The 22,631-nt window shown below is 40.5% G+C and overlaps 1 long non-coding RNA gene across 1 annotated transcript in view; it reads right to left on the bottom strand.

Moving 5' to 3' along the window:
* LOC309563035 overlaps positions 1-22,631 on the bottom strand; it is a 268,455-nt gene that overhangs the window by 84,814 nt on the left and 161,010 nt on the right. The gene's annotated exons all lie outside the window — the stretch shown is intronic.

Here is a 22,631-nt window from a genome sequence, read left to right on the forward strand (position 1 = left end):
TAACTGTCTCCTTTTTATAATCATCAGGAGTAAATCTTTTTCACATTTATTAAAAAATGTGAACCAGTCATCCATATAAAGTGGGTCATTGATGTTATCATTGGGTGCAAGGTCCCATCTTAATCTCCTAGGGGTTATTTTTTCTCTTGTATATTTTTCTAAGGTGGCTATGTCCCACCAAACCCTCAGCTGTTTCTCCATATTGTGTTTCAGCTGTTTGAACGAGCTATCCATGTCTTGTCTGCTAATGACCACCTCCTGGTCAAAGATAGCCTCCAAATTTACAGACCTTGAATTCATATACTTGAATATCTCCATTGCTGCCGGGGTATGTGATGGGGTTACCATGACAGATATAGAAAAAAGGAATGTATACCAGCGCTATGGAGTTTTCCGTATACTGAATCAGGCTTAAAAGGTTAAAAAAGGTGGTGTAAGCTGCCTCCAACCTACCTCTGAGGTAGTAAAATAGAAAGAATTGCAAAAAATGTTGGGACCGGCGCTACCACTTATAAAACGTGCATGTGCAAAATAGAAAGTGCATATAGTGCTAAAGGTGCACGCAATGAATATAAATATATAAAGTGCTACGTGCTGTTTATGGGCTGTGCCTTATATATCATACTGTAAACATCATATGTTATGCATATACTTATGCAAATAAAGTGCCAAGTGCTGATATTGCCAAAACCCCGTGTAGTGATTAAAAAATCAAACAAAGTATGGTGTCGGTAGGTGATTCACCGAAAACACCGCTGCTTACCACACTCTTTTGGCCGATACCTCGACACTTCTTCGGTCACTAAAATAAAGGATAAGCCTCCATTGCGTAGCATATGTTATGTTCAGACAAACAAACGTAGCATCCACTCACAGTTAGGGAGTTCACTATCAGCTTGGAGAGGTGTTTGCCGGACCGCTTCCGCGTTCCACCGGCTCAAACCACCGTTCCCGGAAGTGACGTATAGACGTACGTGAACCACGCCCTACGCGTTTCGTCATACGACATCATCTGGAGCGTGCCGTCCATCTCTACTCCCGGTCTTTTTATAGGCTGGGATGGCGCCATCTTGGTGTACCTACTTTGCGACCGAACACGGCGGCCATCTTGGTATACCTATCCCGTAGCCTAAATAATATTTACTCATCATGTGAACTCCCTTCATGCTGTGTTTGCCGTACTTATAAAACAATAATCTTTATTAAAACAACAAGTACGACTAAACATAAATGACTATTGGTAGTTAAAATGAAATTAAAAGTTTGATAAAATGAAATGTGCTAAAAGTGATGTGTCTGGTTTGATCGGCAGTGAGCCGATACCCAGTGGTGCTGTGATACAAATAAAAATACTCAAAATAATTTTATTGTGGTGACATTGTGATCCAGTGGTGTGTGTTAATTGTACTTGATATATTATAAGCTCGTGGGCCCATGTGTCTACGCAAAATAGTGCTAGACTATAAAGAAGGTGCCCATACATATACCAATCTAATCGGTGAGATAGAAATCGTGCTGAAAAATATTTTTGTTTTTTAAAATTATTTTTGTTTTTTTAAAACAAGATTAATCTTTTAAAAGGCAATTCCTCAGTAAGTCCATCCGCTGTGCTGTAAGTCCATGTCTTTGTAGACTTTGTTGTTCTAAACGGGTATGTAATAAAAAATCCATTATAGATCCAAGTTTTTCCAGAGGACCCAATATATGTTATATAGGGGACCATATACGATAAATAGGTAAAAATGATAAAAATGGGAAGGTATGTATAAAAAATGTGTATACAGGGGAAAGGATTATATATATACTCAAAAATATGTCCTTAAAACTGTATCTTTAAAAAGACAAGAGGCTGTGATTCATGAATTTCTATACAAAGGAGGACTATTTCCTAAACAATTCCTTAAAAATCCTTAAAAATCCTTAAAAACCCTTAAAATCCTTAAAAACCTCAAAAAAGCAGATATAAGAGCATTAAGGATCCAAAATAGAAAAGAGAAAAACACATGGGACACCATTAGGAAATTGGAAAAAAGAAAAGGAGTGATAATAAGGCCAGCGGACAAAGGAGGAGGACTTGTAATCTTAAATAAAAAAGATTACGAGGAGGAGATGGAGAATCTCCTCAATATAGAAGATACCTACATCAAGCTAAGAAGAAACCCAAAACAAGATTTTGAAAAAACTTTACACAAATACGTGCAAAAAGGAGAAGACTTGGGAATCTTAAATAAGAAGGAGGCTAGATACATTTGCTTGGAAAAACCAAAAACCCCAGTCATATACTATATTCCAAAAATACATAAAGATGACAAGAAGCCACCAGGCCGCCCCATTGTAAGTGGCATTAATTCTGTGCATTCGAGGCTAGGGGAATATTTAGACCAGTTCCTACAGCCTCTAGTCCCAGTAGGTAAATCCTATCTGAGGGACAGCAAACAACTGCTAGCGGAAATCAAAGATCTGGAAATAGAGGAGAGTGACATCTTGGTTACTATCGATGTTAACTCCCTCTATACTAATATTAAACAAAAAGATGGTCTACAAGCGGTAGATTGGGCTCTGCACACCCACACAGACATGAAGGAGACGCAGATTGGATACATACTGGAAGGATTGAAAACAGCGATGGAATCAAATTACTTTTGGTACAAGGGCAATTATTTTGTCCAGAAGAAAGGAGTAGCTATGGGGGCTAAGTATGCCCCCAGTGTGGCAAACGTGTTTATGCAGAAGTGGGAGGAGGAGCAAGTTTTTAGCATACCAAGGAATAATTTGAAGTATTACCGTCGATATATCGATGATATTATCATCGTATGGAAGGGAAGTGAGGAATCCTTGCAGGAATTCTTTGACGAAATCAATATGAATATATATGGCATCACTTTTTCAGGAAATTTTCACCATGAACACATTGCCTTTCTGGATCTGGAATTAACAAAAAAGGAAGGAAGATTAAGCAGTAAAACGTATTTCAAAAAAACCGATCGAAACGGATATATTCCAAAAAGCAGCTGCCACCATCCCAAGTGGCTAGGGAACATTCCCAAAGGGCAACTGATGAGAATCAGAAGGAACTGCAGCGATATAAGAGACTTTGAAACACAGGCAGAATTATTGATTGGCAGGTTTGTGGAAAAAGGATACAAAAGAAGTGAATTAATTAACATCAAGAAAATAGTAGAAAGAATGAACAGAGAAGACCTGATAAAGGATGTGCCAAATAAAACCAGCGGAAATAAAAACACTGAATTTGCATTTCTAACTGGATACAATACTCAGCATAAGGCCTTAGAGAAAATTGTGAGAAAACACTGGCCTATCTTACAAGCAGATGCAACACTTAGAGACATCCTCCCTGCAAAACCCACTTTCATATATAGAAAAGCACCAAACCTAAGAAACCGGCTGGTGCACAACGTTGTGGATCCTCCTAAGCAAATAAATCTTCCAACCAGCCTAAAGGGTTTCTTCAGATGTGGAAAATGCCTCCCATGCAAAACATCTAAGGAAAAGAAAAGGAAAACAACTTCTTTTATGGCACAAAGCACAGGAAAAATGTATGAGATAAAGGAAACCATCACTTGCACAAGCACTCACGTCACTTATGTGGTGGAGTGCCCCTGTAAATTACAGTATGTAGGCCGCACCACCAGACCCCTATTTGTCCGCATTAGGGAGCACGTAAAGAATATCAGAAAAGGGTTTGAGAAACATAGTCTGTCACGACACTTCAAGTTCCATCATTCCCAAGACCCCACCGTAATGGTTTTTTACGCTATCGACAAAATCAAAAACAACTGGAGAGGAAGTAACAAGAAAATAGATGTGTCAAGGAACGAAACGAAGTGGATATATCAGATGCAGACCCTCCAACCTAAAGGCTTGAACATCGACATAGACTTGAACTGTTTTATTACTGATTTTTAACTTTTTAATTTTATAAGCCTGTGGCCTCCTTTTTTGGGTCCCCCCTTTGTTGGATCCTCCTTTGACCTTTTATAGTCCTCCTTTTAGTCCTTCTCCTTTTTACCCCCCTTTTATCCTTGATTTTTGTTATAAACCTCCCTATAGGCCCTCAATTTGCATGGGGGTTTTTTGGGGTTTTGAGGTTTTTAAGGATTTTAAGGGTTTTTAAGGATTTTTAAGGATTTTTAAGGAATTGTTTAGGAAATAGTCCTCCTTTGTATAGAAATTCATGAATCACAGCCTCTTGTCTTTTTAAAGATACAGTTTTAAGGACATATTTTTGAGTATATATATAATCCTTTCCCCTGTATACACATTTTTTATACATACCTTCCCATTTTTATCATTTTTACCTATTTATCGTATATGGTCCCCTATATAACATATATTGGGTCCTCTGGAAAAACTTGGATCTATAATGGATTTTTTATTACATACCCGTTTAGAACAACAAAGTCTACAAAGACATGGACTTACAGCACAGCGGATGGACTTACTGAGGAATTGCCTTTTAAAAGATTAATCTTGTTTTAAAAAAACAAAAATAATTTTAAAAAACAAAAATATTTTTCAGCACGATTTCTATCTCACCGATTAGATTGGTATATGTATGGGCACCTTCTTTATAGTCTAGCACTATTTTGCGTAGACACATGGGCCCACGAGCTTATAATATATCAAGTACAATTAACACACACCACTGGATCACAATGTCACCACAATAAAATTATTTTGAGTATTTTTATTTGTATCACAGCACCACTGGGTATCGGCTCACTGCCGATCAAACCAGACACATCACTTTTAGCACATTTCATTTTATCAAACTTTTAATTTCATTTTAACTACCAATAGTCATTTATGTTTAGTCGTACTTGTTGTTTTAATAAAGATTATTGTTTTATAAGTACGGCAAACACAGCATGAAGGGAGTTCACATGATGAGTAAATATTATTTAGGCTACGGGATAGGTATACCAAGATGGCCGCCGTGTTCGGTCGCAAAGTAGGTACACCAAGATGGCGCCATCCCAGCCTATAAAAAGACCGGGAGTAGAGATGGACGGCACGCTCCAGATGACGTCGTATGACGAAACGCGTAGGGCGTGGTTCACGTACGTCTATACGTCACTTCCGGGAACGGTGGTTTGAGCCGGTGGAACGCGGAAGCGGTCCGGCAAACACCTCTCCAAGCTGATAGTGAACTCCCTAACTGTGAGTGGATGCTACGTTTGTTTGTCTGAACATAACATATGCTACGCAATGGAGGCTTATCCTTTATTTTAGTGACCGAAGAAGTGTCGAGGTATCGGCCAAAAGAGTGTGGTAAGCAGCGGTGTTTTCGGTGAATCACCTACCGACACCATACTTTGTTTGATTTTTTAATCACTACACGGGGTTTTGGCAATATCAGCACTTGGCACTTTATTTGCATAAGTATATGCATAACATATGATGTTTACAGTATGATATATAAGGCACAGCCCATAAACAGCACGTAGCACTTTATATATTTATATTCATTGCGTGCACCTTTAGCACTATATGCACTTTCTATTTTGCACATGCACGTTTTATAAGTGGTAGCGCCGGTCCCAACATTTTTTGCAATTCTTTCTATTTTACTACCTCAGAGGTAGGTTGGAGGCAGCTTACACCACCTTTTTTAACCTTTTAAGCCTGATTCAGTATACGGAAAACTCCATAGCGCTGGTATACATTCCTTTTTTCTATATCTGTCATGGTAACCCCATCACATACCCCGGCAGCAATGGAGATATTCAAGTATATGAATTCAAGGTCTGTAAATTTGGAGGCTATCTTTGACCAGGAGGTGGTCATTAGCAGACAAGACATGGATAGCTCGTTCAAACAGCTGAAACACAATATGGAGAAACAGCTGAGGGTTTGGTGGGACATAGCCACCTTAGAAAAATATACAAGAGAAAAAATAACCCCTAGGAGATTAAGATGGGACCTTGCACCCAATGATAACATCAATGACCCACTTTATATGGATGACTGGTTCACATTTTTTAATAAATGTGAAAAAGATTTACTCCTGATGATTATAAAAAGGAGACAGTTAAAACTTAAGAAAGTGGAAGGGGTTATTATCAGTCTGAAAGAGCAACTAGCACCATTCGCAGACACAAGGGAATATAAGGATAAAGAAAAAGCATTACAAGAAGGAATAGAAAAATATGACAAGTTGATACAAGGAAAGAAACAAAAGAAATACAAAAGGGATGTTTTGGATTACAAAAACAATGAAGTTTATAGATGGCAATCAGATGAAGTATATGGTGTACAATCAACACAAGCAGACCCAGTGAGTACCCCCTCAAGAGAAGTCAGTGAAGACCGAGAAGAGGATGATACTTGGATGGAAGTCGGGGCACAAGAAGACACACCAAGAGGAAATACCCGAGGATATACAGAGGCCAGACCACAAAGAGGTACATCCAGGCCCAACACACAGCACCAGGGGCTCAGAACACCTAGAAATGGAAATGGATATTGGAACTCACAAAATAGAACTCCAATCAATAATCATAATGGGTATGGAGGTAGGACACCCGTTAATTATTATGGGTATGAGTCCTACAACAGATTTGCTCCGTTAGAACATTACACGGAACCCACCTATGACAATCGAGGACCACCACCTCCCCCTAGGAGGGGTTTTTTTCAACAAGGCAGCAGAGGGAGACCCCCACGAGGGAGAGGAGGCCCACGCAGACCATGGGGTCACTGGCAACAGAACTGGCATCGGGCACCACCCCGAGGGGATCAATGGATGGAACAGCGACAACAAGGAGAACACCGTGGAAACAGGGAGGATATAACTCGACATCAAGAAAGAGACAGAAACGAAAACCACGAGGAACACGAGGAGGAAAGAAACGACAGAAAAAGGAGAAGAAGGCAATAGGGAAAGGCATCTATAATCTGAGTGACATACAATTTGAAGAGGAGGAGTTAAAAGTTTTGGATTTAGGCCTGAAATATGCCCCAGGAAAAAACTTAGACAAGTTTGAGGCCTACATAGACCTAAATAAATATGTCAGAAAATTAAATATAAAGAAACATTTCACTCTGAAACAAAAGCAGATACAAAGGCCCATACACAAAGAGTATAAGCAGACGTCATTAAAGAATCGCTCCAAGTTTAACCCCAAAAACCCTCAGAATGAGAATTTGGAGGTATTTAAACGAATGGTGGAAGCAGATATAAGAGCATTAAGGATCCAAAATAGAAAAGAGAAAAACACATGGGACACCATTAGGAAATTGGAAAAAAGAAAAGGAGTGATAATAAGGCCAGCGGACAAAGGAGGAGGACTTGTAATCTTAAATAAAAAAGATTACGAGGAGGAGATGGAGAATCTCCTCAATATAGAAGATACCTACATCAAGCTAAGAAGAAACCCAAAACAAGATTTTGAAAAAACTTTACACAAATACGTGCAAAAAGGAGAAGACTTGGGAATCTTAAATAAGAAGGAGGCTAGATACATTTGCTTGGAAAAACCAAAAACCCCAGTCATATACTATATTCCAAAAATACATAAAGATGACAAGAAGCCACCAGGCCGCCCCATTGTAAGTGGCATTAATTCTGTGCATTCGAGGCTAGGGGAATATTTAGACCAGTTCCTACAGCCTCTAGTCCCAGTAGGTAAATCCTATCTGAGGGACAGCAAACAACTGCTAGCGGAAATCAAAGATCTGGAAATAGAGGAGAGTGACATCTTGGTTACTATCGATGTTAACTCCCTCTATACTAATATTAAACAAAAAGATGGTCTACAAGCGGTAGATTGGGCTCTGCACACCCACACAGACATGAAGGAGACGCAGATTGGATACATACTGGAAGGATTGAAAACAGCGATGGAATCAAATTACTTTTGGTACAAGGGCAATTATTTTGTCCAGAAGAAAGGAGTAGCTATGGGGGCTAAGTATGCCCCCAGTGTGGCAAACGTGTTTATGCAGAAGTGGGAGGAGGAGCAAGTTTTTAGCATACCAAGGAATAATTTGAAGTATTACCGTCGATATATCGATGATATTATCATCGTATGGAAGGGAAGTGAGGAATCCTTGCAGGAATTCTTTGACGAAATCAATATGAATATATATGGCATCACTTTTTCAGGAAATTTTCACCATGAACACATTGCCTTTCTGGATCTGGAATTAACAAAAAAGGAAGGAAGATTAAGCAGTAAAACGTATTTCAAAAAAACCGATCGAAACGGATATATTCCAAAAAGCAGCTGCCACCATCCCAAGTGGCTAGGGAACATTCCCAAAGGGCAACTGATGAGAATCAGAAGGAACTGCAGCGATATAAGAGACTTTGAAACACAGGCAGAATTATTGATTGGCAGGTTTGTGGAAAAAGGATACAAAAGAAGTGAATTAATTAACATCAAGAAAATAGTAGAAAGAATGAACAGAGAAGACCTGATAAAGGATGTGCCAAATAAAACCAGCGGAAATAAAAACACTGAATTTGCATTTCTAACTGGATACAATACTCAGCATAAGGCCTTAGAGAAAATTGTGAGAAAACACTGGCCTATCTTACAAGCAGATGCAACACTTAGAGACATCCTCCCTGCAAAACCCACTTTCATATATAGAAAAGCACCAAACCTAAGAAACCGGCTGGTGCACAACGTTGTGGATCCTCCTAAGCAAATAAATCTTCCAACCAGCCTAAAGGGTTTCTTCAGATGTGGAAAATGCCTCCCATGCAAAACATCTAAGGAAAAGAAAAGGAAAACAACTTCTTTTATGGCACAAAGCACAGGAAAAATGTATGAGATAAAGGAAACCATCACTTGCACAAGCACTCACGTCACTTATGTGGTGGAGTGCCCCTGTAAATTACAGTATGTAGGCCGCACCACCAGACCCCTATTTGTCCGCATTAGGGAGCACGTAAAGAATATCAGAAAAGGGTTTGAGAAACATAGTCTGTCACGACACTTCAAGTTCCATCATTCCCAAGACCCCACCGTAATGGTTTTTTACGCTATCGACAAAATCAAAAACAACTGGAGAGGAAGTAACAAGAAAATAGATGTGTCAAGGAACGAAACGAAGTGGATATATCAGATGCAGACCCTCCAACCTAAAGGCTTGAACATCGACATAGACTTGAACTGTTTTATTACTGATTTTTAACTTTTTAATTTTATAAGCCTGTGGCCTCCTTTTTTGGGTCCCCCCTTTGTTGGATCCTCCTTTGACCTTTTATAGTCCTCCTTTTAGTCCTTCTCCTTTTTACCCCCCTTTTATCCTTGATTTTTGTTATAAACCTCCCTATAGGCCCTCAATTTGCATGGGGGTTTTTTGGGCTTTTGAGGTTTTTAAGGATTTTAAGGGTTTTTAAGGATTTTTAAGGATTTTTAAGGAATTGTTTAGGAAATAGTCCTCCTTTGTATAGAAATTCATGAATCACAGCCTCTTGTCTTTTTAAAGATACAGTTTTAAGGACATATTTTTGAGTATATATATAATCCTTTCCCCTGTATACACATTTTTTATACATACCTTCCCATTTTTATCATTTTTACCTATTTATCGTATATGGTCCCCTATATAACATATATTGGGTCCTCTGGAAAAACTTGGATCTATAATGGATTTTTTATTACATACCCGTTTAGAACAACAAAGTCTACAAAGACATGGACTTACAGCACAGCGGATGGACTTACTGAGGAATTGCCTTTTAAAAGATTAATCTTGTTTTAAAAAAACAAAAATAATTTTAAAAAACAAAAATATTTTTCAGCACGATTTCTATCTCACCGATTAGATTGGTATATGTATGGGCACCTTCTTTATAGTCTAGCACTATTTTGCGTAGACACATGGGCCCACGAGCTTATAATATATCAAGTACAATTAACACACACCACTGGATCACAATGTCACCACAATAAAATTATTTTGAGTATTTTTATTTGTATCACAGCACCACTGGGTATCGGCTCACTGCCGATCAAACCAGACACATCACTTTTAGCACATTTCATTTTATCAAACTTTTAATTTCATTTTAACTACCAATAGTCATTTATGTTTAGTCGTACTTGTTGTTTTAATAAAGATTATTGTTTTATAAGTACGGCAAACACAGCATGAAGGGAGTTCACATGATGAGTAAATATTATTTAGGCTACGGGATAGGTATACCAAGATGGCCGCCGTGTTCGGTCGCAAAGTAGGTACACCAAGATGGCGCCATCCCAGCCTATAAAAAGACCGGGAGTAGAGATGGACGGCACGCTCCAGATGACGTCGTATGACGAAACGCGTAGGGCGTGGTTCACGTACGTCTATACGTCACTTCCGGGAACGGTGGTTTGAGCCGGTGGAACGCGGAAGCGGTCCGGCAAACACCTCTCCAAGCTGATAGTGAACTCCCTAACTGTGAGTGGATGCTACGTTTGTTTGTCTGAACATAACATATGCTACGCAATGGAGGCTTATCCTTTATTTTAGTGACCGAAGAAGTGTCGAGGTATCGGCCAAAAGAGTGTGGTAAGCAGCGGTGTTTTCGGTGAATCACCTACCGACACCATACTTTGTTTGATTTTTTAATCACTACACGGGGTTTTGGCAATATCAGCACTTGGCACTTTATTTGCATAAGTATATGCATAACATATGATGTTTACAGTATGATATATAAGGCACAGCCCATAAACAGCACGTAGCACTTTATATATTTATATTCATTGCGTGCACCTTTAGCACTATATGCACTTTCTATTTTGCACATGCACGTTTTATAAGTGGTAGCGCCGGTCCCAACATTTTTTGCAATTCTTTCTATCTGGGAGATATGTGGGCTGCTTTTTTACACTGAAGACATCCCTGGAAACATTGGGATGTAAATGTAATAGTTTGATCATGGACTGCAATACGTATCAGCTGCTGAAGAGGACCGAGACTCTTTCATATACAATTTTACAAATATTATCTTGTCCTTAACAGCCATTATTTTATGCCCTGATGAAGGGAGTAAAGTGTGGCCCCTAAAATCTGCTGGCTATTAAGTTTGCAACATGCTTGGAATAAAACCTCAAAACCTCTTTTTTTGGATTTCAACTTTTCGCTGTGGTGCTCTAATCTTTTGATCCAGTTATTACATATCAAAACTTGTGACACCTTTCTCTTACCATCTATTACATATATACATCCACTTTTGTAGAAATCACCAATTATGCTGCTGAACTAAGAGCACCTATTCGTGTGGGGCCAGTTCAATTTGCAAATATGTATATACTAGCAAATGGATTGATTTATTGAATGGAAAAACTTGGCTGCTAGAGATTTTGCTAACTGCAACACAGAAGAAGTTATTTATCTCCTCCTTCATGGTTGCGGTGGCGTTTATGGCAAAAAGACAAAATGTCCATTTAAAGTAGGGGTAGACTGATATGTTTTTTTCAGGGCTGATACCGATATTTTGGTCACAACGTATCAGTATAGGCCGATATGGGCCGATATTTTGTACATTTAAAGTTTTGAAAAAGAAAGAAAATTTTGGACACAAATCTGGTACTGAACATGTTATTTTTTGTTTAATGCTTAATGGCTGGCTTACTGGCACCCGGTGGTGGGTGGCTGGCTGGCACCCTGTGGTGGATGGTTGGCTGTCTGGCACCCTGTGGTGGGTGGCTGGCTGGCACCCTGTGGTGGGTGGCTGACTGGCTCCCTGTGGTGGGTGGTTGGCTGGCTGGCACCCTGTGGTGGGTGGGTGGCTGGCACAGGGGCTGTGGGTGGCTGGTACAGGGCCTGTGGGTGGCTGGCTGGCTGGTACAGTGCCTGTGGCTAGCAGGTACAGGGCCTGTGGGTGGCTGGCTTGTACAGGGCCTGTGAGTGGTTGGCTGGCTCGCTGGTACAGTGCCTGTGGCTGGCTGGCTGGCACCGGGCTGCTGTGGGTGGGTGTATGGCTGTGATACAGTCCTGCGAGACTAGTCCCGACTCCAGATGAGGCTTCCAAGGCGAGGGAGGCGGCCTAAGAATGCAGAATGATGTCACAAAAATATCGGCAATATCGGCCAGTTCCGGGGCCGATACCGATATATCAGGGAAAGTGCATATCGGCCACTGATAATCGGTCTATACCTAATTTAAAGTGCAAATTTCAGATCATATCTCAGACATACGTCTGGAAAATCTCCAATCATCTATGCTTTATACAATCACAATGATAATATGGAATTCCCCCTTATCTGGGTTCTGGATGGGATCCATAGCTGCCAAAGAGAGGGGGAATTTGTTAAATATCTTTTAAGATTGGAGAGCAGCTGGATCTATAAATAAAGGACCCATATTTTTCTGGGCCTAAATAATGCTAATAATTTTGCCTGTTTTCTGGATTTTTAGATTTTACCCTGAAGTTTTGGAATAAGGAGTAAAAGGGCTTATTATGTTTTTGGTGGAATAAGTGGAAGTGGAAATGGAACAAGGTGTTTCGAAAAACTGCCTACAGGAGTATCCCATGCATTCCCTTCTCCCATCCCCTTTATCTACAATAAAAACCACAAACAAAGATGCCAGAGTCCTACATGTCTCAGTCTCTACATCCAGGGCCGCAGCTCACATGGGCTGGAAAGGTGACCGTTAACAATGGCGGACCCACATCAGGCCACAGGCCTGGAAAACCTGCTACATATATAGAAGATGTTTTCATTCATGTGATACAAAAGTAGTGCATACATCTTGATGTCAAAGTGCATTGAGGTGTTACGTGAGTTCTTACTTCACACAATCACATGTGGCACAATGCTATGTGCATGACGATGTCCCTTGTCTGGCGCCATTTTAATTTACATGTACACATGCTATATACTGCAATTCTGGATGTGCTGGATATTCTGGATATGCTGGATATCTCAAAAGGAGGCTTTTTGTTGGGGTGAAGTATAAATATTATCATGGCATACATTTGCTGAATGCTTTTGATATTGCACATATTTGTGGTGGATTGCTGAATGTTTTTGATCTTGCACGTATTTGTGGTGGATCGCTTGGCGAAGTTAATGCATAAGACACATGCACAAGTTATAGCACATGATACATGTTTTATGGACTATGCAAGGGTTGTATTCATGAGACTTTTTGGTGGAATTAGAATCAGTGCTCACCTCGATTGCTCGCAGAAATATATACATTTAGAAAGGAATTAGTATTGGTATTGGTTAATTTTGACCTTTTAAATATATATATATATATATATATATATATTTTTTTTTTTTGCCATTTATATTACATTTTTAAGTTTCTCCCAAGTCAACAGTCTTTTAATATTCTGAGGTCATATACTGTTACAGCAGTCATACCGTTTACATTGGTTCTTTCCAAGGGATATGGTGGATTTTATTTTAAGCTGAGGATTCTATCTTAAAGTAGGGAATGAGTAGGTAAATTTTCATGATTTTTACATTTTTATATAGACACATGTGTCCTTTCTTTTGACGAACATCTAAAGCTTCACATATTATTACCCCTTTGAATTAAAATAAATGTGGTCAGTAGGTTTCATAAAGACTTAAAGCCTAACATATAATATTTACATTGGAGTGGGGCAGAGATCCTAAGAGGTTCCACCAGGATCTAATTTCCGTTTGTTACCACATTTGGGAGTTTTTCCCTCATTTCCTGTGCCTGTTGTGATACTCTTAGAAAAGTAAGGCAGCTGTTGATAGATCAGTAATGCATGGACCTCACACTGATAAAAATATGTTTTTGTTTTGTCTGTGCTGTAGGTGTAGTTTAGTGTGTAGTTTAGTGTGGTGCAGCAATAATAATTTACACAGTTGGTGCAGTGAAGAACTTGTATTAAAATAGTACAGCAGCAGTTCACAACAACCCCAGTGACTCAGGAAACTATAGAGGAGCCCTGTTCTTTTTTACTTCCTCTCCAACAATAGGGATGATAGAACTTTTGAAAATTTTGGTTCGACCAGAACACCCGAACTTCCCGAAAGTTCGGGTCCGGATTCCAGAACCTGGGCGTTTGTTGCAGGCGTTTTTTTGGGCATTTTTTGGGTGTCTTTGGAGGCAGGCATAACATCTGAACTTCTGTATAGGGGTATATACACACACACATATATGTATATATACATATACACACATATAGGTGTGAAAGTAGCGGAGCCCTATGCCTGCAAATAATTTCATTAGCGCAGGCATAGGGTTCTGCTACTTTCACACCAATATGTGTGTATGTGTATAAATACATATATGTGTGTGTGTGTGTGTATATATACTCCTATACAGAAGTTCAGATGTTATGCCTGCCTCCAAAGACGCCTAAAAAATGCCCCAAAAAATGGCTGCAACAAAAACGCCCAGGTGTGTTGTTGCAGGTGTTTTTTGGGGCATTTTTTGGGCGTCTTTGGAGGCAGGCATAACATCTGAACTTCTGTATAGGGGTATATATACACACACACATATATATATGTATATATACACATACACACATATTGGTGTGATAGGAGCAGAGCCCTATGCCTTCAAAAAATTTCATTAGCGCAGGCATAGGGTTCTGCTACTTTCACACCTATATGTGTGTGTGTGTATATATACCCCTACACAGAAGTTCAGATGTCCTACCTGCCTCCAAAGACGTCCACAAAAAAGCCCAATAAACGCCTGCAACAAAAACGGCCTGGTGTGAAAGTAGCGGAGCCATATCCCTGCTCTACTGCAATTCTAAGACAAATGATCTTTTTTCTATGGCGGTCACCCTGACATGAAAGAGTTTGGTTACCCTGCCATAGGAGTCTGAGACAGTTCACCCTACACTACACTACAGTCACCCTGACACTTAACACTTTCCCTACAGAAACTAGATTATTAAATCTAACTATAGTGGAAAATAGTACCCTAACTACACTAGATATCCCTTTCCTCACACTAATAATTGCTAAATGACACTTTGAAGCAGAAGTAACAGAACTACTTCCACTCTCTTCCACGTCCCTGTATTACAATGCTAGGAATTTGACGGGGCTATCTTATATACTGGGGGGCGTATTCACTAATGATTGGCCTCTGGACCCCCTAGTCACTCCAATCACATTCCTAGCATTCTCCTGCCCCTCAATTGGCTTTTACTGATGGTTCTGGTCCAATCACGGGCTTTTAAAGCCCATTTCCTGTCCCATTGCATTTTGGTCGGTTCTGGTTGCCGAATTCCAAACTTTTTCAGCAAAAAGTTTGGAATTCGGCTGAACCTCGAACAGTCAATGTTCGGGTCGAACCGATGGTCGACCCGAACCGTTCGATTATCCCTACTACCTATCACACTTTTGAAGTCCATGAAATGCCAAGATGGCACAACCCCCCCCCACCCCCCCCCCCAAATGACCCCATTTTGCAAAGAAGACACTCCAATCTATTTTTTTTTTTTTTTTTTTGGAAAATGAAGAAAAAACAGGAAAATGCATTTTTTTCCTCTTTTTTTCAATTTCCAAAACTTTGTGACAAAAAGTGAGATCTGCAAAACACTCAACATGCCTCTCTGCAAATAGCTTAGGGTGTCTACTTTCTGAAAAAGGGTCATTGGGGGGGGGGGGGGGGGTTGTGCTGTCTTGGCATTTCATGGCCTCCGAAACTGTGATAGGTAGTCAGGAGTGAAATCAACATTTTACGCCCTTGGAAAGCCTGAAAGTGGGGATTGGTTTTCAGGGTCCTGTACTCGGCTAGGCCGCAAAAAAGTCTCACACATGGGGTATCCCTGTACTCAGGAGAAGCAGCAGAATGTATTTTGGGGTCATTTCACATATACCCATGGCATGTGTGAGCAATATATCATTTACTGACAACTTTGTGTAAATAAATAAATAAATATATATATATATATATATATATATATATATATATATATATATATATATATATATATTTCCCGGAACTTGTGGCAAAATATAAAATATTCCATTGACTCACCATGCCTCTCAGCAAATAGCTTGGGGTGTCTACTTTCCAAAATGGGGTCATTTGGGGGGGTTTTGTGCTATCTTGGAATTTTAGGCATGGCATGTGTGAGCATTATATCATTTACTGACAACTTTGTGTAAAAAAACAAAACAAAAAAAAATAATAATAATTTTCCCGAAACTTGTGGCAAAATATAAAATACTCCATGGACTCAATATGCCTATCAGCAAATAGCTGTGGGTGTCTACTTTTCAAAAAGGGGTAATTTGGGGGGTGTTTGAACTGTCCCGGCATTTTATGCTCAATCTTATCCACACATCACCCACTCTTCTAACCACTTGAAAACCAAGCCTTTTCTGTGACTTTTTGTTTACATGAAAAAATATTTGTTTTTTTTTACTAGAAAATTACTTTGAACCCCCAAACATTATATATTTCTTTAAAGCAGAGGCCCTATAGAATAAAATGGTGGATGTTGCAAATTTTTTTGTCACACGGTATTTGCGCACAGATTTTCCAAACGCAATTTCTGCAAAAAATATATATATATATTTTTTTAATTTATTGCACAAATACACTATATAATTCCAATTTGTTTGGTAAAATTTAAAAGATGATCTTATGCCAAGTACATAGATACCAAACATGACATGCTTTAAAAATTGCGTACGCCTGTGCAGCGGCAACAAAGTACGTACATTTTTAAAAGCCTTTAAAAGTCTTTACAGGTTACCACTTTAGACTTACAGAGGAGGTCTACTGCAAGAATTACTGCCCTCGACCTGGCGTTCGCGGCAATATCTCACATGCATTCTGCAATTGCGGTTTACATATGACACTAGACCAACGCTTGCGTGCGCCATTGCGCGCAAGCACAGGGGGACGGGGGGGGGGGGCTTGATTTTTTAATTTTTTTTATTTTGCTTTTTTATGTTATTTTGACACCTTTCCTTTCATTTTTTTTATTTTTTTAAATAATTTTTATTGTTATCACAGTGAATTTAAATATCCCCTATGATAGCAATCAGTAGTGACAGGTACTCTTTTTTAAAAAAATTGGGGTTTTTTAGACTCTAGATCTCTCCTCTGACCTTAACGCATCTGACCACACCAAAATTGGTGTGATAAAATACTTTCCCAATGGCCCTGTTTATTTCTGGCGAAACAGAAGTCATGAAATGCTCGTAGCTTCCGGTATCTTAGGCCATAGAGATGATTGAAGCCATTCTCATCTCCAATTAGCTCTATGGTTAGATAATTGAACCACCGGCTGCACTCTCGGGTTAACCCGGTGGGACAGGAGAGCCCAAGAAAAACCACGGAAGGCCTCGGAAGGTGGCGAGGGGGGGGGGAGTCCCCTCCCACTGCATTTAAAAGCAGTCTAGCGGCCAATTATCCGCTAGGATTGCTTTTACATGTAAGCCGACCACTGGCTGTAAAAAACGATACCAAGGTGATGCCTAAATCTGCAGGCATCATCCTGGTATAACCACTCAAAGTCCAGCAACGTACCAGTACATTGCTGGTCCTTGTTTGGCATATAGTGTAGGTTTTTTTTTTTTTTTTTCATGCAGCCTTCGGGCTGAACGAAAAAAAAAGAGAACCTATCAGAAATCAGCACAGGAATAATGTGTAGTATTACCCACTATTAACCGCCCAAACATCCACCCACTTAATTTAATGATGGGTATACATGACACTATTCCACGCAGAGATGTATAGTAACGAAGTAGAACTACTTAAGTACTGTACTTAAGTACCGAAATGCGGTATCTGTACTTTCCTAGAGTAGAATTTTTTTCTCCTACTTCTACTTTTACTTCACTACATTTTTTCGATGATTTCGATACTTCTACTCCGACATTTTTTTTTTTGTGCTGCATAGTTACTCGTTACTTTTAAAAAAATGACCACTGCCAGAACAGTAGATGGCAGGTTGCAAAAAAATGTCATTTGTAAATCAGCGCATACGAAAATAAAGGCTGTGTATAATAAAAGCTGCTATACCAAATCTTTCCAATAAAAAGAAAATATGAAACAAACAAATAAATGGTGCTACAACGCTTAAAGTGCATCAAGAAACTACTAACAAACACAGGTTAATCATTTGAATAAATCATTTGAAATAATAAAAAACAATATGATGTTCAAACTTTTGACTTCTTTCTTTAATAACTACATAACACAGTACTTGTACTTTTACTTTCAGTACTTGAGTAGAATTTTTTTTTCAAAACTACTGGTACTTTTTACTTTTAGTACTTAAGTAGCAAATTTTTTGAAAAAACTACTTGCAATACTTAAGTAAAAAAAATGTTGAATACTTTAGTACTTCTACTTAAGTAACTTTTTCTGCGAACACTTCCACTTCTACTCAAGTCACTTTTTGATCGAGCACTTGTACTTTTACTCAAGTAGAAATTTCGAGTACTTTATACAAGTCTGATTCCACGTATACCAAAATAGGATTTTAACTGCAGTGCTGAAATCAGAAAATCACCACAGCTGCTGCCAGCAAAGGTATCCATATATGCTGAGCGCAAACACTGTTTGTGTCAGAATATATAAAATCAATGTGGCAGCCGACGAGTACCTGCAAAAGAAACAGGTCACAAAAGAATGAAAAACAAACAAAGTACAGTAAAAGTACAGTAGGAAGAGTAGAAGAACATATAAAATGACTGACACAACAACTGTTTTTGGATTCTTTTATTTTTCTCACTGTTTTTTCTCGATTTGCGACTGCGATTTTCCAGCTTGGGTCTCTCAAAATGTTGATGGACATCCAACATCTTTCGAGACCCTGTGTTTGTGTGCCCTACACTGTGTTGTGCTGTACCCTACACTAATACTCCACTAGTGTATGGTAGCGCTCGAAACATTCCCCGATGCAGAGACCAGGTTGGTCAGGACATTTGGGACAATAAAAGCAGGTGTCACACCAAAATCCGCGCCTGCTACAGACACAACATCTTCTTTGGGGGTGTCTTTGGGTAGGGGTACTCGGGAGGACATGTGAAAAATGCCTCTTATGCAGCTGACTCACTGCATCTGGAAGGGGAAGTTGGGCAGACATGCCTCCTGGGTACAGGTAGGCAAGGATGATCTCTTCCTGGAATTCCCAGAAGGATCCAGTTTGTCCGGACGCCCTGTATAGGACAAATGCGTTCAGCATAGCCAATTGAAATAATTAAACAGACACTTTTTTGTACCAGCGTCTGGCTTTACGGGCAACTAAATACGGCGCCAAAAGCTGGTCGTTAAGGTCCACCCCTCCCATATTAAGGTTATATTCGTGGACACAGAGGGGTTTCTCCATAACGCCAGTTGCCGTAGGAATTTGGATCGTCGTGTCTGCGTGAAGGGAGGACAGAACATAAACATCCTGTGTATCCTTCCACTTCACCGCAAGCAATTTGTCCGTTTTCAAGCAGGCTCTCGCCCCCGACTAAGACAGGAATTTACAAGCCGTTGGGGGAAGCCCCGGCGATTAGGTCGCCACATGCGCCAATTTGTAATTCGAGCAGGTGACTAAATAGTGGCACGCTTGTGTAAAAGTTGTCCACGTACAAATGGTACACCTTTCCGGATAAGGGTGACATTAAGTACCAAACTATCTTGCCGCTGCTCCCTATGTAGTCTGGGCAGTTCGGGGGCTCCACAGTGCTATCTTTTCCCTCATAGACCCGGAAACTAACTGTATAACCTGTGGCCCTGTCACACGTTTAAACAGTTTGACCCCGTACTTGGCACGCTTGCTGGGGTACTGTTTCATAGCAAGGCGGCCAGTAAATTTAATCAGGGACTCGTCAACGCAGACAACTTGTTCGGGGGTAAACAAGGCTGCAAACCACTGATTGAAGTGGTCTATGAGGGGCCGAATTTTGTGGAGCCGATCATATTCAGGGTCTCCCCGAGGACGACAGATTTCATTGTAGCTGAAATGCATAAATCGCAGAATTTGCTTGTATCTCGCCCTGGACATGGAGGCAGAGTACATGCGCATATGGTGAAGTGGGCTAGTGGACCAATATATCCGCAGTTCACTCTGTTTAGCTATGCCCATGTGGAGGGAAAGGCCCAGAAAGATTTTAAAATCGGAAATCGTTTTAGGTTTCCAGCCGAATTGTCTGGCAAGGGGTGAATTTGGGTTGGCGGCGATAAATTGTTGTGCGTATAAATTTGATTGATCCACAATAGATCCGTGAAGAACAGCTCAAAAAAGTTCAGGGGCATAAAACCAGCTGTCTCCACGTGGATTCCAGGTTGGGCAGTGAATGGGGGAAGTACTGGGCTGTAGAATCAGTGGGTTGCCAATTGGGATATGCCAGCGCATCAGGGAGGGCACTATGGGCTCTACGGGCCTGTCTTCGAATACGCGGGCCACTACTAGTGCTAGCCACCGCACCAGCTTCAACTGCACTTATGGGACTCGCCATGTCACCAAGTGTTACTGCAGTGCTGGTTGTACTAGGTCCAGGGTGTACTAGGTCGTTGGCGCTTGCCAGGTCACCAGAAGGATGAGCGGCACTAGTAACCACACTCTGCTCCATACGAGCACCCTGCGATTCCTGCATCTCAACAACTCCAGAATGGGGTCGGGTACGCCTGGGTCTAACAGGGACCCATCTGTCGTCGGAGCTATCTGTCAGGGAGCCGCTGCTGTCATCAGGTTTGTATACTGACACTAATTCTGCCAGTGTAGCTTCCCCATCGCTATCATCTGACACGTCCAGTATACTATAAGCCTCTTCACCACTGTACCAACGTTTGGTCATTTTGGTAACTAAATTTACCTGTACAGTAGTGTTGACTCACAGGTAATAAAAGCACCTGGTTGTCAAGGACTATTTCAAGCACTACCAAAAAAACTGCTAATGCTAGCAGGGATCAGGCCTGACTCTGCTAAAGCAGCGGTTTTGTGTGTTGTGTTTTTTTGTAAGTGACAGTAATCTATTGATTACTACACTTGCCTGGGTGGGGTGGGCTGAGCAGAGGGGATAAACGCAGGCGCTGGCAGGAATCAGTGCTGACCGTGCAAACACCGCGTTTTGGGAACCCTAAACAATGGGGAAGCTAGTATAGTTCTGATCAGATCAGATATTGATCTATTCAAACACTATACTAGTAATGGAAGTGTATGTGCATGCGTGTGTGTGTGTGTGTGTGTGTGTGGTAATCAAGGGGTTATTTCTAACTATGCGCCGGGGATCTGCGCTTTTTTAGACTGACACTAACACTAGCTAATGTCACCTGCTTCACTAATAATAGTGATCAGAAAAAAAAACTGTACACTATAAAAGTGACACCGTGACAGGACAACAAAGGGGTTAACTGGGGGTGATCAGGGGGTTAAATCTTTATTGGGGGGGGTGGCGGGGACCCTAAACCTCCTTTGGGATAGAAACTAACTCGCTAGCGCAACCTCAAGTCACAATCACACTAATACAAAATACAGTAAAAACACTATATTACGTGTGTATTAGTGTGCAATGTGACGGGGGAAGGGGTTAACTGGATGTGATAAGGGGGGGATGAGAGGGTTAAATCTTTATTGGGAGGGGGTGGCGGATATCCTAAGGATAAAAGGAACGACCGCAAGCGCTAGACCTGGTCCCAAGTCACACTTATACGGGTATATAGAAAATGCTATATACTGTATACAGTGTGTGTGTGTTGTGACAGGGGGTGTAGGGATGATCAGGGGAGGATCAGGGGGTTAAATCTTTATGGGGGGGGTGGTGGGGACCCTAAACCTCCTTTGGGACAGAAACTAAGTCGCTAGCGCTAAGTCAAGTCACAATCGCACTAATACAAAATACAAAAACACAGTATATTACGTTTGTATTAGTGTTCAATGTGACAGGGGGGAAGGGGTTAACTGGGGTTCGGCAGTCCCACCAGAGGCTTTATTGAATTGCATCGTATGAAGGGACATTCCAACTTTGTCTCCACCGTATGCTTTATACCCTCAAGTGATACCTACCCACGTGGATTAATTGCAACTGGTGGAAATGACAATAACATATGTGTGTTCAGCCTGGATAGCGAAACTCCTCTTTATGTTTTAAAAGGCCATAAGAACACAGGAATTATTTACCCGGAAGTGTCTTTGATCTTTTGATCTGGAGGTGTTGGTGGTTGCCCGTGAGATGTGATACAATGCCTGTGTTGTAAAGATCTGAGGTGAGAGGCCACTCTGGAAGGTGGAGGGTTGTGTGTCACTTCTATCTGCACCTGGCTCCTTTGGATACTTATCAGGATTCATTGCACAATTATGGACTGTCATCTCTAGACCTCTATACCTTATTATTGGACTTTTTAGGAGAACCTTTTAGCGCTGCACTGTTTGTTTTGCATTTTTGTCTTTTTGAGGTGTTGTTACTGAACCTTAGGTGTCCAGCTGCTTTAGTTATTTAGATTGAGCACTGATATTGTTTCCAATTTTCATATAGGAAAATGGTATATGCTGTATACAGTGTGTGTTGTGACAGGGGGTGTAGGGGTTAACTGGGGGGGGGGCAATCGGGGGTTAAATGTGCCTATCTAAGTGTACAAGTGTGTGCTTTGTGCAGTACTTACAGTTAGATGTGCTCTCCTCTCAAGATGAATCCAAAAAGGATCATGGGAGAGGAGGGCACATCTTTTCTGAGCCTGTGTTTACATTTCACAGGCTCAGCATGGAT

This window comes from Pelophylax lessonae, assembly GCF_965119305.1.
Source record: "Pelophylax lessonae genome assembly, chromosome: 9".
Classification (NCBI taxonomy): domain Eukaryota; kingdom Metazoa; phylum Chordata; class Amphibia; order Anura; family Ranidae; genus Pelophylax; species Pelophylax lessonae.